The 17,634-nt window shown below is 49.5% G+C and overlaps 1 protein-coding gene across 3 annotated transcripts in view; it reads right to left on the reverse strand.

Moving 5' to 3' along the window:
• The window catches only part of RAI1 (retinoic acid induced 1), a 222,766-nt gene that overhangs the window by 71,490 nt on the left and 133,642 nt on the right, over positions 1–17,634 (reverse strand). Inside the window, exon 1 of one of the 3 annotated variants that reach the window (XM_082199604.1) lies at positions 8,056–8,567. The exons of the other annotated variants lie outside the window; for them this stretch is intronic. The gene's annotated coding sequence lies outside the window, so the exon portion shown is untranslated. Of the gene's footprint in view, positions 1–8,055; positions 8,568–17,634 lie in introns of those variants that run through there. 3 annotated transcript variants of the gene reach the window in all.

Genomic DNA, 17,634 nt, shown 5'->3' on the forward strand with positions numbered 1-17,634 from the left:
TGTTTGATCGCATTTTTAATATTCTGTTGGGAGCCACCCAGAGTGGCTGGGGAAACCCAGCCAGATGGGCGGGGTATAAATAAATTATTATTATTATTATTATTATTATTATTATTATTATTATTACTACTACTACTACTACTACTACTCCTCCTCACCCGGCTTTGGGAAGGCAGCGTGAGGGCTGGAGGCATCAAATTTTGCCAAGGGCTATGAAAAAAGACCTTGAGGGTCGCACGCAGCCACCCTGGAATATATGGTGTTTGTGCAGTTATGGTGTATCCTGTTTTGCACACATGCATACACATAGGATTTTAAATTCAAAATGTCCCATAACAACATACGGACAGCCTACTGGATCAGGCCAGTGGCCCGCCCAGTCTGGCATCATGTTCTCACGGTGGCCAATCAGATGCCTGTGAGAAACGAGCCAGCAGGACCTGAGCACAAGAGATCTCTTCCCTCCTGTGGCCTCCAACAACTGGGAGCCATGCTGCCTCCATCCAACTGTGGAGGCAAAGCATAGCCTGCATGACCAGTAGCCATTGATAGCCCTTTCCGAGAATCTGTCTGAGCCTCTTTTATAGCCATCCAAGTTAGTGGCCATCACTGCCTCCCTGAGGAACAAGTTTCAAAGTCTGACTATGCGCTGCGTAAAGAACTTTTTCTTTTACCTGTTCAGAATCTTCCAACATGCAGCTTCACTGGATGCCCACATATTCTAGGGTTATGCGAGAGGAAGAAAAGCTTTTCTCTATCTGCTTTCTGCATGCCATGCATGACTTTATAAACGTCTATCACAGGCTTCCTCAACCTCGGCCCTCCATATGTTTTTGACCTACAACTCCCATGATCCCTAGCTAGCAGGACCAGTGGTCAGGGATGATGGGAATTGTAGTCTCAAAACATCTGGAAGGCCGAGGTTGAGGAAGCCTGGTCTATCACATTACCTCTTACTCGCCCGAACGCAACAACCTGCCTTCATAGCAGAGTCGCTCCAGCCCCAGGATCATTTTTGGTGGCCCTTTTTCAGAACCCTTTCCATCTCTACAACATCCTTTCTGAGAGGAGAGGAGCAGAACTGCGCACAGAACTCTCCAAATGCGGTAGCACCAGTGGCGTAACGTTGGTTGCCAGTGCCCGGGGCCATGCAGAGGAGGTAATAGGAGGGAGGGAAATGGATGGAGTATGCATGTGCATTCAACTGCCTAACAGTGTCTGCTTCACTCAAGAGATGGCAGCCACAGATTAAAAAAGGAAGAGTCATTTCGTTGTCCAGAGAGGTCACTTCCTGGTTCTCACGGAGAAGCCGTTTTCCACGAAGCCTAGCAATGGAAGCACACGGCTATATTGAGGCAGCACCAGGTGCTGAATTTTTGCACCCCTAACAATTTTGCGCCTGGGGCAAGTGCCCTTGTGGGCCCACCCTGCTACGCAACTGGGTCACACCAAAGACTTGTACAATGGCAGTATGATATTGCCAGTTTTATTTAAACTCCTTTCCTAATGAACACTAGCATGGGAATTGCCTTTTTTCACAGCCATCAAGCACTGGGGCAACATCTTCATTGAGCTCTCCACTATGACCCCAAGGTCCATCACCTCCAGTTCAGACCAGTTCCCCAACTCTTCCCAGTACTTAGAGACGATTGCAGTTAAGTGGTATATACTGTATTTTTTGCTCTATAGGGCGCAGCTTTTCCCCTCCAAAAATGAAGGGGAAATGTGCCTGCATCTTATGGGGCGAATGCAGGCTTTCGCTGAAGCCTGGAGAGCGAGAGGGGTCAGTGCGCACTGATTCCTCTCACTCTCCAGGCTTCAGGGATAGCCGCCTGAAGCCTTAGGAGTGCTGCGCGAGTTCCCGCTGCGCTCCGCAAGCTTCGGGTTCCTTTTGCTGAAGCCGGGAGAGCAAGACTCTCCTGGCTTCAGCAGAGAGGGGGAGCTGCGCAGCACCCCTTCAGCCAAGCGGGAGGAGAAATGGAAGGGGCCCCATTTCTCCTGCCGCTTTGCTGAAGGGGCGCTGAGCAGAGAGGAGGAGAATTTCCCCCCCCTTGTTCTCTCCCTCTAAAACAAGGTGCGTCCTATGGTCGGGTGCGTCCTATAGAGCGAAAAATACGGTGAATTATCAGAATAGAATAAACGCAGCGTCCTACAGTTGTTGCTGGAATAAAGCCCCCATAAACACTGACCACTGGACATGCTGGCTGGGATTGATGGAGCCCAGCAATATCGGGAGGCCGTCAAGTTTGGGGAGGTTGTTCTAGAGCACTGGACTTCAGTTGGTGGGTTGGGACCTTGTCCAAGGCGGGTTGCAACAGGAGCACTAACACCATGCAAATATATGGTAAAAGCAGTAGGTTCCCCCCCCCCCCAAGAAAAATAGGCACCAGAACTCACCATGAAGTTGTAACAGTAAGTTGCCGGACGACTTGGGGCAGCCCTGAAGAGTTGCTGGTTCGACAACAGCCACTTTCACCGCCCACAGAGGTGCTAAAAACTACGGCAAGCTGTCTCCATAGCTGGTTGTTGTTGGTTTTTTTGGGGGGGGGTGTCGTCCCTGGTTCTGGTGCAGGTCAACTAAATGCACCCTGCCTCGCTCATTCTTTTAGATTCAGGCGGCTGGCTAGGGCAGCTCTGAAGGGTCCTCATGCAATACGTGCGTGTCTAACAGTAGAGGTCTGGCTGGGAAGCTTGAAGTCTGCCACCATCACACGGGAGATGGATTGAAGAAAAGGAAATATGAATTGGCCCCGCCCCGTAGCTGACCGATCGTGGCTAGGAGCTAGGTAGAGTCATAGATTTTTAAAAAGTGTAGACTTGCACATGCTGGCCAGCTTCTGATTAGACTTGAAATGTTTGTTTGGGGCTTGTCAGAAGTACATAAAGGCAAGAAGGTGTTGGAGGGGGGAGCGCCGGCCCACAATGGCACCCACCTCAGAGGTGCCGGAGCTGTGGTATGGCTGAAAAAAAGCACTGGGCAAAAGTTATGCATCCCCAAATGCATGTTCAGGATAAAAGTGGTTCGTAGGTCTGGAAAGTTCGAAGATGCCTATTCCAGAGGATCTACGGAGGAAGCCAGACCCTGAGGGATCCAAGCCCTAGCACAATTTTAGCAAGCATTGGCCAAAGGGACAAACTGCAATTTGCCAGGAACCAGGAGCAAAAAACCAGATATGAACAGCTGGGGTGTATGACTGCCTGCCCGCTGCTCCTAGTGTGTTTTGCTCGGTCTTTGCATTCCAGAGACTCCCCTCCTTCGTAATCTCTTGCAGAAATCCTCTTCCTGCCTTTGCAGGCTTCTTGCCACCTCCTCCTCTCCCCACCGCGATTCTCCTTGCCCGCTTAGAGGTTGAGCTCTGGCAACGGACGGCCTACAGACAGGCCTGTGTGCCAGAGATGTATCCATCTGTACCGCTGCCAGGAGAGCCCGAGAGGAGCAGACAGCCCAGTAATGAAGCGTAATGCTCCGGCGCTCCCCGGAACAATGCCGCCCCAAACCAGCTGAGCCTCCGCTGATTCCCACAGCCCCATTTGCCTCCCTCTTAGGAGATGGGGAGAGGCAAAATCAACGCAGACCCGCGCATTTTGAGAAGCGGGTTTCGCCTCTGCGACGCAGGCCCTCGCCCTGCCGTCGAGAAAGTCACGCACCTTCGCCCACCAGGGAGGAAACAGAAAATGAAAACTCAAAACGCTAAATCTATCCTGCCGTAGAGATGCATTTCACGTGATGCAGCGACCGCGGGGGATCCTCGGTCCAAAGGGACTCAAGAGAGCTCCTGCGTGGAAAAATAGGAAGTGGGGGAAACCAGAAGCAGCGAGGCCAGGAAAAAGAGAGGAGGGAGAGAGGAGAGGGCAAGCGGAGGCCTAGCCAACGGCGGAAGCCACCGTCGTAGCGCATCTCCCTTCAGGAGCCCTTCGTGTGAGGGAGGCGTTGCCATGCGCTCTGCGGGCCCATCCATCTCCTTCAGCTCGTCATGGGGTGCAGTGGCACGCCAGCTCCGAGGGAACGCTTGTCGGGATCCGCGGGGAGCGCTGCCCGCACCTCTTTCACGCTAACAGGCCCAGTGGGGGAGCCACTTATTCTGCTGCGGCGCTCCAGTTCCAGCCTCCGCTTGCGAAACAGGCAGATTAACTCCATGAGGGAGCCACGGATGACGGCTCAGCCCATGGGGATGGGGATGGTCGTAGTTGCTGCTCCCTGCCATCGTCCCCACCCTGCAAAGGGCAGCCCCCTCCCTTCAAAAGATGGATTAATTGGAAGCGGGTTGCAAGGGAGAGAACTGTTTTCATGGGCGACTGGGTGGGAGTTTAGGGATTCGGGAGAATTGCTGCTGCGAAGTCTTGCGGCTGATGTCTGATCATCTTGGCTATATGTTTAAAGAACTATGATACCACTTGAAGCAGTCATGGCTTTCCCCAAAGGATTATGGGAGCAGCAGTTTGTCAAGGGTGCAGAGAGTTGTTAGCAGGGACGGTCCAGCCATTTGGTGGGGCAAAGCCACTGCCTCAGGCTGCGGAAGGCGGTGAAGCGCCGAAATCGCATGAGAAATGGGTGCCAATATTGGCGCCACGTCTCTGCCAGAGGCAGCAGCAGGCAGCCACAGCAGGGCAAGGCAGCACTTCCTATTTCACCTCAAGCAGTCAAATGGGACGTGCCACACCCATTTCTTTGGAAGACCCCTATTCCCCTCCCAGAGCTACAATTCCCACAGTGCTTTAACAGTCAGCCCCTCTTCCTAGGGAATTCTGGGAGCTATAGCTCTGGGAGGGGAATAAGGGGATCTTCCTAACAACTCTCAGCACTCTTCACAAACTATAACTCCCAGGATTCTTTGGAGGAAGCCATGACTGTTCAAGGGGGTTTTGCAGGGTTTTAAAGGTGTGGTGTAAACATACCCCTCACTTGGCATGCATTCTTATTCAAGATGAGGCAGGGAGACCTGAGGCTTAAAGAGCAGTGTATAGGCAGAGCACCAAGTGTGATTGTACCCAAAGAGAAACTGGAACAGAAGACCTGATGGCTCACTGCTCACACTCCTAACAACTTTGTTTCGTGGCTGAGTGGGGAGCTTAACCCTGGTCTCCCAGGTCCTAGTCCAACACTCTAACCACTACACCACATTGTCTCTCCATGCAGTCTCAACCTTGCCAGCCCTGCCCAGGTAAACTGCAAAGATGAGGGTGGCAGGAGGTATGCTGCCAAATCACTGACCGCTACTTCAGCCACCCTGTAAGCAAAGTAAAATATATTACCAAATCAGACCATTGGTCCATCCAGCTTAGTACTGTCTATATTGACTGGCAGCAGCTCCCCAGGGTTTCAGGCAGGGGGAAATGCCCAACCCTACCCAGGTATGCCATTGGGGACGGAACCGGGGACCTTCTGCATGCAAACCTGGGGCTCTAGCACTGAGCTAATGTTCTTCACCCGAGAGTGGGAGGGATGGGGCAGGAGATCTGGGAGCCTGTGCAAAAACAAACAGGGGCTCAGCCTCCCCGAGCCGCGCCCTAGCAACACCCTGGCTCAAAGTCCTGGGCAAATTAAAGCTTTTCTACTAGTGATGAAAATATCACAAATATGGTGCCAGGCAAACTTTGCAGGGGACACAGGTGGCACTGTGGGTTAAACCACAGAGCCTAGGACTTGCCGATCAGAAGGTCGGCGGTTCGAATCCCCGCAGCGGGGTGAGCTCCCGTTGCTTGGTCCCAGCTCCTGCCAACCTAGCAGTTCGAAAGCATGCCAGCGCAAGTAGATAAATAGGTACCGCTCTGGAGGGAAGGTAAACGGCGTTTCCGTGCGCTGCTCTGGTTTGTCAGAAGCGGCTTAGTCCTGCTGGCCACATGACCCGGAAGCTGTACGCCAGCTCCCTTGGCCAATAAAGCGAGATGAGCGCCACAACTCCAGAGTCGGTCATGACTGGACCTAATGGTCAGGGGTCCCTTTACCTTGAACTTTGCAGAGGGAGGGGATTTCAGAGGAGGGGTGTCACAACTGAATAGGCCCTGCACCTGGCCGCGGCCACCCCATCCCTTGGCCCAGGCAGTGGGGGAACAATGACAATCCTTTTCATATTTTGAGTTCTGCCATGTTTCCTATTGCTGGTGCGAATCATAATAAGCTGCCTTAGACCAAATCACGTTTCGCTCGGCTGTGCTTTCCCCTCAGCGCTGCGACGTCTCCTCCCAGCCCAGCTGGATCCTCCTAACTGCAGATGCTTAGGAAGTGGGGAAGGCTGAATGCAGGTCATTTCCCACTCAAATCATGGGCCTCAAGCCCTGCCCCACGGCTTCTCCTCAGCCACTTCCTGTCTGCTATGTACACAGGACTCCTTCCCCCCAACCCCCTCGCTGTTGTCCTAAAGAGAAAGTCAAAAGGAGGAGAGGCATCAGACGAGAGCGGGTGATAATTTTGGAACAGGGGAACTTCCAAAAAGGACGATTAAGGAGTTAATCTGCTAGTAATAGATAAGGAGCTTAAAGACGCCGGTATTTCATTTTCCCTGGCCAAGTCTGAGATCCAGTTGTGCCTTTAAACGCCAGGCTGGAATGTACTTAGATATGACCAAAGTACACGTCTCCCCGGGGGTATTACTCGGCTGCCAATTAGATTGGCTTCCCAGACTCATCCTCTTGCAAGCTTCTTCAGAGGAGGAAAAATTGCTGCCAATCCCTAGAGCAGTGGAAGGAAAGGATGCTGGGGCTAAAGGGGGGGGGGGAGAGAGAAGATAAAGAGGAGCAGGCGGGTAAGGCTCTCCAACGCACACAATAAGCTGTGCTGCCGTTTTCCTTATGAAGGGATAAATCAAGGCTGCTTGGAGACGCGTTTCGAGTGGAGGCAAGGGTGGCCGTGGGCACAGCGTGTGAGGAAGGGAGACTCCAGAACACCCCCACCCCACCCCACTGCTTCCAGTATGGCTTTCTCATTCTGCCAATCGAACACAAGAGCGCAGTGATGGGATTTGAGCTGAACTCCTCTGACCTCCCGACCTTGACAGGTCGTGGTCATGGCATGTGTCAAATGCCAGATGCTGTCGCAAATGGGGGGGGGGTGAGAGCCAGTGTGGTGTAGTGGTTAAGAGCGGTAGTCCCGTAATCTGGGGAACCGGGTTCGCGTCTCCGCTCCTCCACATGCAGCTGCTGGGTGACCTTGGGTCAGTCACACTTCTTTGAAGTCTCTCAGCCCCACTCACCTCACAGAGTGTTTGTTGTGGGGGAGGAAGGGAAAGGAGAATGTTAGCCGCTTTGAGACTCCTTAAAGGGAGCGAAAGGCGGGATATCAAATCCAAACTCTTCTTCTTCTTCTTCTTGTGTGCCTGGTGCCCAGTAGGCTTTTACAAGAGATAAGCCGTGGCCACGATGGGGGAAGAGATCGAATTCCCCCCCCTCCTCTCTCGGAGTAATGGGAGCTTAGCAGGAAGTCGATGCCAGGAGACTTGCAGATTTTCTGCACGATTGCCAGCCAGCAAATTCATGTTCCGGAAAAGCTGGTAAACTCCAGGTTCTGCCACAAATAATCTATCAGTCTTTATGTCAGCCTGGTTTGCATAAAACGCTACGTCGTGTTTTCTTGGCCCAGCCTAAGAAGCGGGCCGTGGTTTGTTTTCTGGCAACAAACCATGCTGCAAAGCCATGGTTGGTTGCTGTCTTGTTTTAACTGCAGCATGATGTCCAAGCCTTGCCTAACCACGGTTTCTGTGGACAATCCGCCCCAGAGAGTCGCCAAGATGCAACAGGCGTGAGGCAAGGAAACAAACCACATTGGTGTGCCTTTGCCACTGCAACCCCTCCACCTGACAGATCAAGGGCTTCTAATGGCCGCATCTGAAAGAGGGCCGCACCACACAAAAAACAGCATGAAACCAGCCAGTGCTCCTGAATTCTTGTTCCAGGGATGGAACATGGACCAGAAGATGTGCATGCAGGGCATATTTCTTTCCACTATGCTACAGGGTTTGGAGGATTGAAAGCACACACCACAGACACTTGGAAATCCTGGTCCAGCCTTCAGAGTGCTCAATTGTACCAGAATAAGCTATCCGGGCTACTTTGGCTCACCCTTCGCTGAGTTCCTGCGACTGTTCCCCCACTCCGCAAACTGGTACCCAGGTGTTGCTCTCGCCGGGCTTTGCCTAAGTCTCCATCATCCAGTGACCGCGCACGGTAAGATGGCAATCTGTTGGGAATGCCACACATGCAGGTGTGGGGCGTCTTGGAAACTGTTGCTATACAAAACATTCCAAGGTAGGTCTTACTGTCACGCTTAATGACAGGTGAAGGTTTTGGGGTTTCTGATGCTTTTACGCTTTAAGTGATTTGATTTGTAGGCTTTCAAAAGGAGAAGGAAGAGGAGAAGAGGAGAGAATCTAAAAGCATGGAGAGGGCAAAGAAGGAGAAACAGCACTGTAGCTGAGAGTATGGCCACATTCACACCATGTATTTAAAGCACTTGAGGCCTCTTTAAACCATCCTGGCGTCCCACAAAGAATTCTGGGAGATGTAGTTTCTTAATGGTGCTGAGGGTTGCTAGAAGACCCCCATCCCCCTGCGAGCTACAATTCCCTGAGTGGTTTAACAATCGATCCCTCTTCCCAGGGAACTCTGGGAATTACAGTCCTGCGAGGAAAATAGGGGACCCCTTATCCACTCTCAGCACCTGTAACAAAGCTCCCAGAATGCTTTGGCGGAGGCCGTGACAGTTTAAAGTGGTATAACAGCACTTCAAATGGAAGGTGTGAATGTGGCGGAGGTGGAGGGGCTCCAATGGTCGGCACCCAAGACTCCAAACTGGCTTTGACAGCCTTTCCAACTGAGGACTCCTTCAGAGAGAGGACTGTCCTCAGTTAAGTAGCGTGTATGGCCACCCAAGCAAAGTGCCCCACAAGGCTTTTAAGGTGCTGGGTTGGTGCTCTCAAAAAGCCCTGTTCCTTTTCAGGCTGACCTTTGGGCAGCAGGAATCCATCCCTGAAGTCATCTATCCAGGAGGGAACTCATCCCTTTCTGTGCCTGCTACTGTTTTTCCATGCAAGACCCTCCTTGCTCACCCACAGCAATGAATAAATCCTGAATCTGGACCTGGTGCTTTCAAGATACGTTCCTGCAAAATCAACAAGGAAGAAAAGTACTGTACTAAAGTCTTTTGTAAGCTGCTCCAAAGAGCTTATTTGGCTAAAAGGGCAGACTATAAATGCCTTAAATATATAAAATAAAGACGAGAGAAGGTTAAAGGCAAAGGGACCCCTGACCATTAGGTCCAGTCGTGGCCGACTCTGGGGTTGCAGCGCTCATCTCACTTTATTGGCTGAGGGAGCCGGCGTACAGCTTCCGGGTCATGTGGCCAGCATGACTAAGCCGCTTCTGGCGAACCAGAGCAGCGCACGGAAACACCGTTTACCTTCCCGCCGGAGCGGTACCTATTTATCTACTTGCACTTTGACATGCTTTCAAATTGCTAGGTTGGCAGGAGCAGGGACCGAGCAACGGGAGCTCACCCCGTCACGGGGATTCGAACCGCCGACCTTCTGATCGGCAAGTCCTAGGCTCAGTGGTTTAGACCACAGTGCCACCCAGGTCCCTTGAGAGAAGGTTAGTCGCTGTTAAAATAAAGCAGCTGGGAAGTCTTGCTAGAACTCCATGGAGGAAGGAGAGAACAACTCCGGCGATTGAGTGACCTGCACTCTCCTCCTGGGCTCCTAAGGACATTTCCACCCACCATTCCTCTTTCTAACTGCCAAAATTTGAAATCCCCCAGGTGCACCGGACTGAACGAACGAACCTTGTGATGTCTCAATTAGGGAAAGTATCCTGAGCTGTGCCTGATTTGCATATGCACAGGCCGTGGTGGGTGGCGTGCGTGCAGGGGGGCTTCTACGGGAATCTTTGCCCACAAGTGATAAATGCTCCTCTTGCATTAATGAGGAGGAATATTCTGCAAAAAAGAGAGATCCATTGCTAATGGCCTTTGGTACGGCTGGGGACGGGATGCCGCAAACCAACTTGATTATTTGGCTGCTCCTGGCCGTCATCTCCAATTCAATTAACGCTCGTGCGACGCCCTCCCTTAACGTCCCCTTGTTTCCATTTGTCATCCTTTTTTTGTGTGTGCGCGCGCAGTTTCAGATTCTTTGGCGTTTGGCGTTTTCAGACTGCCTTATCCTAGCCCCCCCCCATTTCCCAAGATGCAGCCTAATGGAATAACAGCAGCTAGCACCCCCTTTTGCACTGCCAAGAACATTAATCCTCTCCCCCCCCCGCCACCTCTGGTGCCATCAAAGCAGGGGGCTCCCTTCCTGCCGGATTTTGAAGGAACAAACAGGGTTATTTATACGATGCTTTAAGAGTTGCATTACCTGGAAACCCTCGCAACCACCCGGGGAAGAAAGATCAGCCCCACTGCCCTCAAGTTGCAACTCGGATGCCTTTAAAAGAGGATTAAACGAATTCACGGAGGAGAGGGCTATTGGTGGCTACTAGCCATGGTGGCTAAGAGGCATCAATGCTTCTGAATACCAGTTGCTGGAAACCACAGGAGGGAAGACTTCCTCTTGTGTTCGAATCCTGGTTGCAGGTTTCCCCTTGGGGCATCTGGGAACAGGATGCCGGACTAGATGGGCCATTGGCCTGATCCAGCTACAGGCTCTTCTTATGTTCTCAAGGGAGAACGAGGCACCACCACCCTCAGAAGTTCAGAGGATGCCAGAGGACGCTTAGAAGCCCAGGACATGGCCTTCTCAGGGGTGGCCCCTAAGTTGTTTAACTCCCTCCCCTCAGAAGTGTGTCTGGCGCCTTTACAGATTTTGGTGAACGCGGAAGGTGCACCTCTTCATCCTGGTTTGGGACACTTAGATGCATATGGACCCAAGTCTACACACAAGCAGTCAGCTAGGTCCTTTTTGCTGAGTCACTCATTAAGTACAATACATATGGCCTTTGCGATGCCTTCCCTTGCTCCTGTTAATAACAACAATAATAATTTATTATTTATATCCCGCCCATCTGGCTGGGTTTCCCCAGCCACTCTGGGTGGCTTCCAACAAAATATCAAAATACAGTGGTCTATTAAACGTTAAAAGCTTCCCTAAATAGGGCTGCCTTCAGATGTCTTCTGAAGTCTGGTAGTTGTTCTTCTCTTTGACATCTGGTGGGAGGGCGTTCCACAGGGTAGGTGCCACCACCGAGAAGGCCCTCTGCCTGGTTCCCTGTAACTTGGCTTCTCGCAGCGAGGGAACCGCCAGAAGGCCCTCAGTGCTGGACCTCAGTGTCCGGGCAGAACAATGGGGGTGGAGACGCTCCCTCATTTTCAAAAAGCGATGCTCACAGTGATTGTCTCACAGCATAGAAGCCAAGGTTCCCGCCACAGCGGTACCTATTTATCTACTTGCACTTTGACATGCTTTCAAACTGCTAGGTGGGCAGGAGCAGGGGCCAAGTAACAGGAGCTCACCCCATTGCGGGGATTCGGACCGCCAACCTTCTGATCGGCAAGTCCTAGGCTCTGTGGTTTAACCCACAGTGCCACCCACGTACATACTGGGCCCTTAAAGCAGAATTGAAGCACCAAATAATTTTGGTAACTGCAGTGGACCCTTCCTGGACCTACAATTCCCAGCACCCTTAAGAAACTAGAGCTCCCAGGGTTTTTGCAGACCAGGGCAGGGGATGTGCTTAAATGATCTGGTGCACACGCAACCCTGGAGATCGTGTCTGCTATGCAGTTCAGCCCACCCACACAAATGCGGTAATGTCCGAAAAGGGCCTCTGTGTCACTGAGCAACCCAAGCCGTCACTGTGCAAATGCACCTTGCAATTAATATCCCTGCCACAGCGTGACTGGACCGTTGCTGGTGCGACGCCTTGGGAGTGGAAGAGAGTTGAGTTCCATGTGGGGAATCCCTTTCCGGCCTCCTTTGTTTCCTTCATGGCTCCCAGGCAGCTTTAGCAGGAGCAGAGCCGCCTCTCCGCCAATTAATCAGAGGATTTTGGTGCGTGTGGCAGGGCTAATGGCACACCAGGTGGCAGCCTGCAGAGCGGGCTGAACTTAGCGGGGAAATGGAGGCAAATGCTAACCATGGATGCCGCAAAGGCAAATGCTGCTGTTTTTCAGGAAATGCTCAATGCAAAGACTTCCTGGCAATGCTCCCGTGCCCATTGAAACCGTACGGTGCAATGGATGGTGCCTGGTTAGGGATGGGTTTCAGTTTCCATCTAAAGGCCGACCTTCCTAAATCACACTCGGCAAAGCTATTCACAAAGCAGAACACAGCCGTCCTCTGAAATTTCCACGCCTCCGAATTTTGCACTATAGTTTATACGATCTGAGGTGAAACCAGAGTTGGTCTTTTGCTTATTTTGCTTTGGTTCTTGTCTGTTTTCTGTAAGTTTTTGGCTGTTTTAAATTTGGAGGTTTAAGTATATATATGTTGGTGGGAAACTGTCGTGTGACGGGCCAATGGCTGTAATAAATACCAATCAATCAATCAATTGCACTATAGTTCTTCAGCCAGTAATAAAAATAATAGTAATTTTATTATTTATACTCCGCCCATCTGGCTGGGATTCCCCAGTCCCTCTGGGAGGCTTCTAGCAAAACATAATAAAATGTCAAACGTTAAAAACCTCCCAATACAGGGCTGCCTTCAGATGTCTTCTAAAAGTTGTGTAGTTCATTATGTTCTTGACATCTGAAGGGAGGGTGTTCCACTGCCACTGGTTCCCTGTAACCTCACTTCTCGCAGTGAGGGAACTGCCACAAGACCCTCGGTGGTCAAGTAGGAAGCACAGAAATGAGTGTACCATAGCAACTTTTTGCCTTAAAGTGCATATGTTGCTGAGAATAGCATGCAAAAAATATTTTATATTAAGAAGTTGTTTTGCAAAATTGCACATGTGATAGGCAAAATTGCACACGGAAATGTGTATTTTAAGTGAAATTGGCACAAAAAATACTGATGAATTTTCATGAGGACTTGGAGCCCAATTCTGAACTTCTTACTTTGTTACTCAACTCCTGAATCATGACTCCTGAGCTTTGCATCTGCTGATGAGCCTGTGAGATCTTTTTCTTCCTTATAAATAAGAACCCCTGTCTGTGTTAGTTGGGCAGAAGCAGGGAATTTAGACTCAATGCGAATCTGGAGCCAATTCTGTCTGGCCAGTGAATTACAGAGTTGATATGACAGCATCCATAGGACAGGTTGCTGCCTAGGCTCTGCTTAAATCCTTCCAAGTGAATGAAGCTTTAACGGTTAGGAAGTCTATCTTAATGTGTAGTTGGAATCTGCTTCCCTAAAATTTCCACCCATTGAATGAATGAATGAATGAATGAATGGATTTCCGTCACTGACCAGAGTGCATTTCCACCCATTGATTCTAAGTCTCCCCTCAAGAGGAACAGTGAAGTCCGTTCCATCATCTGCTTGGTAGCCCTCCAGATACCTGAAGGCAGCTATTGTGTCTCCTTAATCCTCCCCTCTCCAGGCTGAACATACCCAGCTACTTCAACCTTTCTCCATAGGGCGTGGCTTTACAGACACCCCACAACATTCTGGGCACCCTCTCTATATTGGCTATGGAGTTGGTCTCATACATACAAGCACTCTATCTGTCTGTCTATGTGCCTATCTACTCACGAAACCAGAAGCCTTTCTCCTGGGCATGGTCGGCCAATTGGTGTTAAAGAAAGATAGAACTTTTTTCCTGTACGCAACAACGGCAGCAAGAATACTTATCGCAAAGTATTGGAAGACACAAGATCTACCCACTCTGGAAGAATGGCAGATGAAGGTGATGGACTATATGGTTCTGGCTGAGATGACCGGCAAAATCCGAGACCAGGGGAAGGAGACAGCGGAAGAAGATTGGAAGAAATTTAAAATTTATTTTAAGAAACATTGTAAAATTAATGAGTGCTAAAATGTTATGATTATAGAAAGTAAGAGGATTACAGCGGTAAAGATTAAGTAGAAGAAAAGAAAAGGAAAAATTAGATAAAATTAAGGGGGGGATTTGCTGAAATAAATTTTGGAATTGGAACGCAGAAAGGGGAGGTATGGGGAGGTCAGTGAAATAAGTTTCAAGAAAAAAGGGATTTGAAAGTATACATGTTTGTCTTTGTGTTTGTATGTTTGTATTGTGTATTGTGTGTGTTTATATAAATTGTGAAAACCCAATAAAAATTTTAAAAAAATAATATGTGCCTATCTACTCACACTCATATATTTTATATATTTAGGTGTATACTTGTAATCTGGCCCGAGTCTTTGATAGATGCTGCCCACAAAGTTCCAACCTTCCTTTCGCAACAATGAGGATTAGGAATTACTCTTTTAAAAACAACAACAAAAGCTTGGATTCTGCATCATAATACCAGGCTCCTTGCAGTGTTGCAGTATCAGGGCCAGATTTATTTTTACGACTGTTGGCAAAACCTGAAAGCCTTCTTCCCTGTCATTCAACTCTCCCTTTGCAACACACAACCTGAAACAAGCATAACAAAGAAAGGCAGATCTCCACAGAAGATGCTCAAATCTCAGACTAAACATTAACATGATTCTAAAAGGCAATAGCGAAGAAGATTCCTTGGCTGGGAGAGTAAATGAAGCTTGTGTATGCAAAAAATTAGTTTCTTCAAAACCTCTCTTGCTAATACCTAGCTTTCTATGTGCAGGGGATTGTTTGCCCCTATGGGGCATCGGTCTGCAGCTGGTCAGCTTGAGGCCTACAAACTTGAATATAAGAAGGAACCTGCTACATCAGATCAAGTCCCACCTGGTTTAGCATCCCACAACAGCCAAACAGATGCCTCCAGGAAGCTCCAAAGCTGGGCACAAATGCAATAGTCTGTCCTGGGTATCTGGTAGACTTCTCTTGAGCATTGAGGCACCATTTGGGGTTAACATGGCTAACCACATCTATAGAACTACCCTACCAAAGATGGATATAGATATAGATATAGATAGATATAGATATAGATATAGATATAGATATAGATATAGATATAGATATAGATATAGATATAGATATAGATATAGATGATATAGATATAGATATGTGGTTCCACCTAATCCTCCATCCCACAGTCTCTGAAAAGCCTACAAGCAGAGAATGAAAGCAACATAGGAAGGCACGTAACTTAATTTTGTAAGCACTGATTGGCAGATGCCAGATTTGAACCTTTGCTGCCCTCTCTAAAAAGTAAGATTCTAGTCCTCAGGATTCAAGGTGCTGAGTAAGGGGACTAAATTAAACAGGAACATAGGAAGCTGCCTTTAGGGATGGAGAAGAAATGGGCTTGGTTCACATCTTCACACAAACTTTAAAAATTTGCACTTCTTGCCCCAACCCGCAAAATGAAACACAGCTCTCCTCTGAAATTTGCACTTTCTGAATTTTGTGATGGGTGTAGTTTGGCAACCATGCACACAGAATGCATGCAAATAATTGTGTATCTCAGTGAACCGAAGGTATAAAAATGCATTCTGTGAGGGGGAACTTGCTTGCAAAACCGCACATGTGAAAATGTGTACGAAAACGCGTTCAACAGGAGAAATGCACAGAAAAGGCTGCAAGAATGTTCACATGGGGTTCCCCACCCCTCAAAAAAAATCACAGTTGTATGTAGAAATGGTGTACACTTAAAAACGAGAAACTGAGAGAAACGAACCCACCCATTCCTGCTATTGAGCCAGACTAGCTGAGACTAGCTGGGGACGCGGGTGGCGCTGTGGGTAAAACCTCAGTGCCTAGGACTTGCTGATCCTAAGGTCGGCGGTTCGAATTCCCGTGGGGATTCGTCGTTCGGTTCCAGCTCCTGCCCACCTAGCAGTTCAAAAGCACCCCAATAGGCACCGCTTTATAGCGGGAAGGTAAACGGCGTTTCCGTGTGAGGCACTGGTGCTGGCTCGCCAGTTGCAGCTTCGTCACGCTGGCCACGTGACCCGGAAGTGTCTTCGGACGGCGCCGGCTCCCGGCCTCTTGAGCGAAATGAGCGCGCAACCCTAGAGTCAGTCACGACTGGCCCGTATGGGCAGGGGTGTCTTTACCTTTACCTTAGCTGAGTTCAATACCTGGCAACAGCTCTCCAATATTTTGCAAGGAGACCTGGAGTCCCAGTCCTACCTGGAGATTTTGTGGACTCCACATGGTACCTTCTGCATTCTAAGCATGTGACTGAGCTCCTGCCCTCCCCTGCTGTCCTGCCCACCACCCCTTCAGCAACTGCTATTAAATCTGATAAAGAGTGTCATTTGACCTGGCCATCTGTCCCCCACACAGAGGGTGGTCAGCAACCAAAACACCCCCACAGCAGGCTTTCTAAACTCTAATCTGCGGAGAACGCCAGTTCTTGACAGCAGCTCCATTTGCAGGGCACCCTGTCAGACTTGGGGAAGATGGATGATCTAATGAGAAATTCATTCGCAAAGATGTCCCAGCCCTGCTTTTGACATCCTACAAATGGAAGGGGCGGGAGAATGGGAAGTGGGCCAACTCAGAAGGCCAGAAACCCAAAGAATCGCCAGCTCAGAAGAAGAAGTTCCCACCAAAGGAGAATGGACAACCAAGGTGATTGAGTATGTTGCATTGGCAAAACTGAAGAAACTTGCGATCAGGATTTGAACTAAGAGCAACAGAGGGAATTAGAGACTACAGCGGTACCTTGGTACCCAAACGGCTTGGCTCCCGAACAAATCGGCTCCCGAATGCCGCCAACCCGGAAGTGAGTGTTCCGGTTTGCGAACGTTTTTCGGAAGCCGAACATCCGACGCAGCTTCCGCGGCTTCTGATTGAGTGCAGGAAACTCCTGCAGCCAATCAGAAGCCGCGGCTTGGTTTTTGAATGGTTTCGGGAGTCGAACAGACTCCCAGAATGGATTAAGTTCGAGAAGCAAGGTACCACTATACAGTATTGTTTTATGTTATTAGAGATAGAAGATAAGGTGTACCAGAGAGGGAGAAATAAAAACACCATGGAAAAGGGGGATGGGGTGTCAACAAAACAAAATTTAAAATGACTGTATTGAAGTGCTTATGTTAAACTTTTGAAAATTTAATAAAACATAATTTGAAAACAAAAACGAATTGCTAGCTCTTTGTAGACCAAAACAGGGGCATGCTTGAAACAGCACAACTCTTCCTGACCTCCTTTCTGCTCACAACACACCTGTGGCTCAGTGAAAGAGCATCTGCTTGGTTTGCCAAGGGCCCCAGATTCAAACTCTGGCATCTCCAGGTAGAAGGTGGGATAGTTGGAGAGTCACTGCCATTTAGTGTAGATAATACTGAGCTAGATAAACCAGTGGTGTCACTTGGGGATAAGGCAGCTTCTGATGGTCCTAAAATTATGGTCCAAGCTTTTGGGGAAGACCAAAGCTCAGTGGTAGGACATCTGCTTTGATTGCAGAAGGTCCTAGTTTCAATCCCTGGGGTCTCTAGTAGGGCTGGGAATCTCCTCTATGAAAAACTGGAGAGTCAGTGAAGACCAGGGCTTCCCAAGCTTGGGTCCCCAGCTGTTTTTGGACTACCACTCCCATCATCCCTGACCACTAGTCCTGCTAGCTAAGGGTGATGGGAGTTGTAGTCCTTACAACAGCTGGAGACCCAGGTTTGGGCTAGATGGATCCAACCGTCTGAATCAGTAGAA

This window comes from Podarcis vaucheri (genome assembly GCF_965113315.1).
Source record: "Podarcis vaucheri genome assembly, chromosome: 14".
In the NCBI taxonomy this organism is placed as follows: Eukaryota; Metazoa; Chordata; class Lepidosauria; order Squamata; family Lacertidae; genus Podarcis; species Podarcis vaucheri.